Source organism: Notothenia coriiceps, unplaced genomic scaffold, assembly GCF_000735185.1.
Source record: "Notothenia coriiceps isolate Sejong01 unplaced genomic scaffold, NC01 NC01_scaffold00030217, whole genome shotgun sequence".
In the NCBI taxonomy this organism is placed as follows: domain Eukaryota; kingdom Metazoa; phylum Chordata; class Actinopteri; order Perciformes; family Nototheniidae; genus Notothenia; species Notothenia coriiceps.
Genome location: NW_011362918.1, coordinates 1669 through 9535, shown reverse-complemented (window position 1 = coordinate 9535; position 7867 = coordinate 1669).

Here is a 7867-nt window from a genome sequence, read left to right as displayed (position 1 = left end):
TGTTTCTCCGACTTCCACACTGCGCAAGGATCTGGGTGTGATCCTAGATGACCACCCAACTGTCCCTTCCCGACCTGCACGCATCTTGCTGCTACAACCCGCTGTAAGAGTAGCACCGCTTTCGAACGATGCAATGGAAAAGATACGCGCTCCTCCAGCTGACCCAGAAACGCAGTCGCAGGTGTTCTGTCCAGGCTCTCGTCGTCTCACCCTAGACTACTGCACTATCGCCTCCTGGCTGGTCTGCCTGCATGTGCCATCCGACGATACATCTGCGCTCATCCTCAGCATGCCAGCGGCCTCGTCTCGTCCTTCAACTTCACCAAAGTTCCCACACCACGCGCTCCTCGCGCTCCCATATCACATGATTGTCAGTAACTGCTAGAATCCACTTCAAGCACTGGTACTCGTGCGTACATGGCTGTGAACTGGATCTGGCCCTTCCTACATCCAGGACATGGTTAAACCGGTAACCGTCACCAGCATTGTGGCACTCAGCTCTGCATCAGCCAAAGGACAGCTCGCTGCACGGCCCACGCCACTGCGAGGGCCCAAGTTCCATCAGAAAAAACACCGTGGGTTTACCTCTGAGGCTCCACAATGGGTGGAAGCAGCTCCTTCCGAAATCAGGACAAGCAGATAGTTGCACATCTTCCGGCGCAGCCTGCAAAAGCCTCATCTCCTTTCCCGACTCCACTTCGAGCGATAGAGATTACTTAACCAGCAGAATGTGCTATAACAAACATTTATCATAATCTCAATAAAGGATAGGCGTATCTAATAGGCCAGTTGAGTAGCACTTGAACATGGTTGGCTCTATGAAACCTGATGTACTTTACAGGACTGCTCTCAGAAAATTAGAATATTGTGAATAAAGTTCTTTATTTTCTGCTAATGCAAATTAAAAAAACAAAATGTCATACATTCTGGATTCGATTTACAAATCAGACTGCAAATATTGCCCCAAGCCTTTTATTATTTTAATATTGGCTGATTATGGCATAACAGGCTTAAGAAAACTCAAAGATCACTATCTCAAAAAATTAGAATATTTCGTCAGGACCAAGTAAAAAAAAAAGATTAATAACAGCAAAACACAATCAAAACATGTTGAAAATGGTCCATTAATGCACTCAGTACTTGGTTGGGGAATCTTTTTGCACGGATTACTGCATCAATGCGGGCGTTCGCATGGAAGGCAATCAGCCTGTGCATTGGCTGAGGTGTTATTGGATGCCCAGGGATGGCTTCAATACGCGGCCCTTTAGCTCATAGCATTTGTTGGCCGTCTGGTGTCATTTTCAGCTTCTTCTTCACAATACCCCACATATTCTCTATGGGGTTCAGGTCAGGTGAATTTGCAGGCCAAGTCGAGGACAGTAATTGCCATGGTCAGTACACCAGTTACTGGTGGTTTTGGCACTGTGGGCGGTGCCAGATCATGCTGGAAAAATGAATTCCTCATTCTCCATTAAGCTTTTCAGCAGACGGGAGCATGTTGTGCTCTAGAAATCTCTTGGTACACAGCTGCATTTACTCTGGGGCTTGATGAAACACAGTTGGACCAACACCAGCAGCTACTGAGCGATGGTTCCCCCAAACCATCGCTGACTGTGGGATCTCCACACTGGATTTCAAGCAACTTGGATGTGTTGCTCCTCTCCCAGGCCTTTCTCCCAGACTCTGGCGGCCTGAGCTGTCCAAATGAAGTACAACAACTTTGCTCTTGTGTCTGAAGAGAGACTTGTGGACCACTGTGCAACTGTCCAGTGTTCTTTTCCTTAGCCAAGTCAGACGCCTCTTCCGTTGTTCTTGAGTCCAGAAGTGGCTTGACCATGGGAATACGGCTATTGTAAGCCCATTTCCCGGACATGTCTGTGAACAGGTGACTTTTGATACCTGCGGACTCCAGCTTCAGTCCCACTTGTTTGGAAGCTCCCCCAAATTCTGGAAGCGCTCTTCTTCACCAATGCTGTTTAAGGCTGCGGTATCTCTCTTGGTTGTGCAGCGTTTCCTGCCACATTTCCCCCTTCCAACAGACTTTTTGTGGATGTGCTTTGAAACTGCACTCTGTGAACAGCTTGCTCTTTGAGAAATTTCTTTTTGTGTCTTACCCTCCTGATGGAGGGTGTCAATGACGGTCCTCTGGACAGCAGTCAGATCAGCAGTCTTCCCCATACTTGTGATTTAGTTTACTGAACCAAGCTGAGTGTTTTTCAAGGCTCAGGAAACCCTTGCAGGTGTTTCGAGTTAATTAGACGATTCAAGTGATTCGTTGAACACCCTACTAGTATACTTTTTCATGATATTCTAATATTTAGAGATAGGATATTTGAGTTTTCTTAAGCTGTATGCCATAATCAGCAATATTAAAATAATAAAAGGCTTGCAATATTTCAGTTGATTTGTAATGAATCCAGAATGTATGACATTTTTGTTTTTTTAATTGCATTACAGAAAATAAAGAACTTTATCACAATATTCTAATTTTCTGAGACAGTCCTGTATATGATTCAGTTTTCTTCAAGGTTGTATCTTCCTGGTCGAATGTACTTATTGTAAGTCGCTTTGGATAAAAGCGTCAGCTAAATGCAATGTAATGTAATGTAATATGCACGCCACTCGTCCATTCATTTTAGCTAACCATTTCAACGATTTATTAATGAGTTTCAACCAGTTTTTATGGCTTTAAGCTAACTGTTTCAACAATATTTATACAGCTTTTAGCTAACTCAACCTGTTGTTATGGCTGTTAGCTAATATTTCAAGAAGTTACGATCTGTAGCTTATTAATTCCCTTTTTACCTCATAGGACTGAATAATGAGCAAAAGGTTTTTTGTTGGAGCAAATTGCTGCTCACGACAATGACATAAATGAATGAGAAGATAACAAGTGACTTCAAGTAATAACACCTTAAAGGCCTATACAATTGAATAATCTATAGTAAATGTGAATGTTGTTGACTATACGTCTAAATTAATAGGGATATTACACATTGTAGCCCTTCATTTTAGATTATTGTCTTTAAACTGGAATTTTGAGACATCTGAATATGTTGCATTAATATAAGGTGTGGACTCCAAGCACATTGAAACACACTGATCAAATGGAGTTCAGACATAATATATTTCTCCCACAAAGTTTCAGGTGAAGCTCAAATTCTTTCAGTCGAAAATGTGATTATTACTAATCAGCTCAGTAAGCCTATTTAGTAAATCCTCCGCTTCCGGAATCTCAACCCCATTTTAATGAGATTAACAAAATCCCCAAAATATTTTGAGAATAATAATTTGTTAATATTGTGACACACATTTGAAGTTCTCCTGTATAGTAAAACCTGTAAAGCAAACACGTAGGTCAATGAATCCACCAAAACATATGAGTGAGCTGTGCAGTCTAATTCAAAACGAGGCATTAGCAGATTGTGCTCCAAGGTTGGAGACGAACTTGTTAGGAAAATAGATTTAGATTTCAAACTTTTCACTCAGAGTTTTGCAATTCCTGAAGCATTCAAAGCTGTGAAAAGCTTCAGTATTAAAGCATGATGTCTTTTTGATTTGATAGAAAGTGTTCTGATGCAGCAGAAATACTCCGATCTCTTGGACTGAATGATGTTTTCCTCTAAGGAGGAAGGAAAAAAACAGTTGTTAGGTATGTGATACATCTCTTAGGAAAGTGTTCAGGAAAAAGCGTAATTGAGATTTGTAATGAAATGAGCAATAATTATGTTGCATACAAATGATGATCAGCAAGAATAAAGTTTTAAAGGAATAGTAAGACATTTTTGAAACATTCTTCTTTGCATTCTTGTCTGAAGTTAGATGAGAACATCTGACATCCTCTCTTTTGAGACAGGGATTGTGATTAGAAAACCTGCTAACTTTAAATTAATATGATATACTTATGCTTCTTAAAGGGTCAATTATACAGGCGGACATAATGGCTTTGATCAACACAATGCATATTTTTCATCTTTTAAATCTCCTGTATCTACAGCTGCCTGCATGTTTGAATGGATTAATAGGTAATAAAAATGCAGCAGACTTTTCATTATTGCTCGTGTTTCCCCACTGGATTTGATTTAATCACCCTGGGCTTAATGTATTCACAAAGGGGACAACAACATAAACATACTTGGTAAAAGGTGTTGTATGACAGAAAGAAAATATAATAAAAAGAGATGTTGGACTTAGAGCACCCATCTGTGTCGAGTGCGTAACAATACATGTTCTCTGCAGTATATCTCCTCTGCTCTTGGTCAGATCCATCATATTTCTGTCTCAACCTACTTCCCTTCTCTGTCTCTTCTCAGAGGGGTCACAGGGTGATGGATGTCTCCTCCACACTCTCCTGTTCTCCTTCCCCTTGGGCTCGCTCTTCACACTCTTTCCCTCCATTATTTCCCCCTCTTTCTCTCTCCTTGTCGCTCCTCTATTTCTTTCTCCTCAGTAACCGGTAAAAATAGAGCTTCATAAATCATGCATCTTCTCTCAAAGCGGCACGTAAGAACGAGAGGAATAAATGGGGAGGGGATGAACGAGAGAGAAGGATGTTGAGGATGAGATGTAGAAATGGAGGTGGATGACATCAAACTCCAGGAGAGGACTGGGGAGTTGGCAGGGGAATAGATTGAAGCTGCAGGGCTCTTGGCTGCCCTCTCTCCGTCTCTGAGAACATTGGTTGATTTGCGCTGGAGTCGCACCGGGTGGAGGAAATGAATGTTAACATGCCGGGGAGCGGATGGCAGACGATGAGTTGTCACCTTCCCAACAGAGTTACATGCTTCAAGCCGATACAGGAGGAGAGGAGATGTCTCTCTCAAACCTCCAGGAGGCTTACTCTGATAGAGTCGATCCGTTTGTCACCCCCGGTTACAGTAACAGGAGTCTGCACTCTCACCGGAGGGGAGGTTAAGTGAGAGATAAGGACCACAGCTGCGCCTCTTACAATCACAGCTAACCACTAAACAAGACATAGTGCTCCCTGGATCCATTATGTTGCCGTGCAAACTATTGAAGTATCATTGAAAGATTACCAATGTTTACACTTAACAGCCTCACGAACGGTTCTTTAAAGATGAGATAGGAGTTATGGAGCCAGACGCCATTTCTTTATCATATATATCTACATTAGGCCTACTGCTCACTTTTCCCAACAACACATTACTTTTAGAGGTAGTGCCATCACCAATTTCGTATAGGAAGATTGACTTCCTTTGTGTACATTGATTTAAACAAACTATGTCATATGATGTATGTCCACTGATCTACTCGATAGTGTACCAAAAGGCCGGCTAAAATAATTGGTCGTGCTTTTTACAGTACTACGGCTTCCACAGATGACATTTTTGTATGTATTTATAAATACATACAAAGCAAAGCATTTAATATATTCATTGCTATCGGGATGTTAAGAGCATTCCATGGAATATAACAAAAAGTGTTTCTGAAGTGAATGACCTACCCCACCTTTAAGTTAATTATCTGAATACTTTCTGTGTTTTCACCACTACAGTAGGCACTGTAGGCGTATCTGGTGAATTGCCATTTTTATCAGTTATGTAAGTTGCTTAAAAAATAGTTGAAAACGCCTTCAACAACAAAATCATTAAAGTTGTTGTTAAAGATCATCACGCTATGTATTTATTTGTTGTATACATATGTTTTTATTATTTATTCTTATCATTTTTATTCTAATGTTGAAATATGTATTTAAAGCCACCCTATGTAAGGTTATTTAACAGACTGTATCTTACATTTGCGCCACCCAGTGGTATCAGACACAGTGACGTTTTGGCAGCAGCCAATCAAACACCATGGATCTGTTGAGAGACTACAGTCTGCACTGTAGTTACATGCAATTCACCAGCTTAGCAAGAGAACTACACAGATTCATACTCCATTGCAAGAAGTTTCACTTCTTTCATATATGCACACATTTGCTATCTCTTAGTCACCAACATATGCTTTCTATTCCCTCCCTCTGTCTTCTCTTTTCATCGCTCTCGGCGATGAGTCATTTATATGATGTGTATCCGTCAATATCATTAAACATTTATATACCTAGATGCCTGGTCGCCCAAGTCGGGCAATGTTCAAACCATGTCAGGAGGAAGGTCACGATGCACATTGACCCATTCAGATGGATCTGAATAATTTAAAAGATGCAAGAATCACATGAAATCCTACCAATCTTCTGTTAAATCTTACATTTCAAAATGAAGGTGAAATAAAAAAAAAACAATACTTCACCTGCATTGAACCAGTCCATTAAATGTTCGTTATTAGTTGGCAGGATAGATTTGAGTTGGTATCTACCTCCTAATTGATTCAGTGGGACATAAACATCTATTGGTAAACTGGATCACTTAACATACGTAATTTTTGTGAGGCAAACGTACATGTTTCAACCCAAAACGTTATCTTTTTTTGTTTTACCAAGACAGGCAGTTGCTTAAACCAAATTAAATACTATTTTTTTTCCCGAGTTACATCATTTTGTAGGTGCAGTTTTCCCAATCTAAAGTATTATAATGTTAGTGATAACAAAATGTGACAGCCATTTAAGTAAGGGATAATGTATTACAAAGGGTTATTGAATAAATAACACAGTACAGGGTGATCAGGATCTCGATGCGAAGGTGTTCTTTTCTTTTACTGAGGACAGTTTAGCCATCATGAATCCAAAGTTTCGTGCTCTACAAAAATATAAAGCTGGCCATTTCTACTGAGCATCGTTCCATTGTTGAGATCTACTAGAATAGATTTATATTGTGCAATTTTCCAAACTCACATTGGTTTCTCATACAGCATCTCTGTATAGTATGTGTATTCACTCTCTGTCCTAAACGGCTTGTTGGAGCTCCTGCCCCCCCTGTGAGCTCATGTGCTCTGATTGGTCAGCTCGCCCACTCTGTTCTGATGAGATCACCACCGTTACAGCGGAACATCAGTGATTATTATGTGTTGGCGGGGCATTGTGTGGCTCGCTGCTGTGAGGAGCGGACAGTGTAAGCTGGGTTAATTTCCTGCTTGCTGCGTGGGTTCTGCGAGACAGCGAGAATGGACGCAGNGGGGGGGCTGAGGGGGCTGCAGCACCCCCATCTGCGAGGCTCCACTATCACCCGCACCCCCAAACGCGGCGCACCTACAGTGTAAGCGCGCCACCGTTTTGCCACTGAGAGAGTGTGTGTGTGTGAGGAGCTCCACGGATTGGTCCATTTGGACCAATGGGTCCATTTGGGTATGGTCACGTCACTGTACCCAGGAAGAAAAAGAAAAATGTCCAACGAGGCGTTCTGGGGCAGCATAGACAGGTCTTTTCTGTGTTAGAGTTTTACTCGCTACAGGGTGCACTTTGAGGGTTTGTGACTTTGCAGACAAAGAAAAAGCTACATAACACACAAGGGGACGGGTAATAACCGGAAAAGCATGACATGGGACCTTTAAGTATTCCACTGTGTTTTATGATACACAAAAACAAATGTTTGTTGTTAAATTTACTAGACTTCTTTTTGCGGAGTGATATGACTGCAAATAGTGCCTTGATCCTCATTAGCAACGGTCTGTTCTCCTAAGCAACGGTCTATTCTCCTAAGCAACAGTCTGTTCTCCTAAGCAAGGGTCTGTTCTCCTTAGCAACGTTCTGTTCTCCTTAGCAGCGGTCTATCCTCCTTAGCAACGTTCTGTTCTCCTAAGCAACGGTCTGTTCTCCTTAGCAGCGGTGTGTTATCAAGTATTAACAACCTCTCAAATGTCTAATTGGACTAATCACAATTGAGTATTCAACTAAGCCGGGTAACAATATGCTAAGAAAGTTCGAATGGGTCATCACTTTGAGGGGTTCTGGTTAAAAGAAAAACGTTTT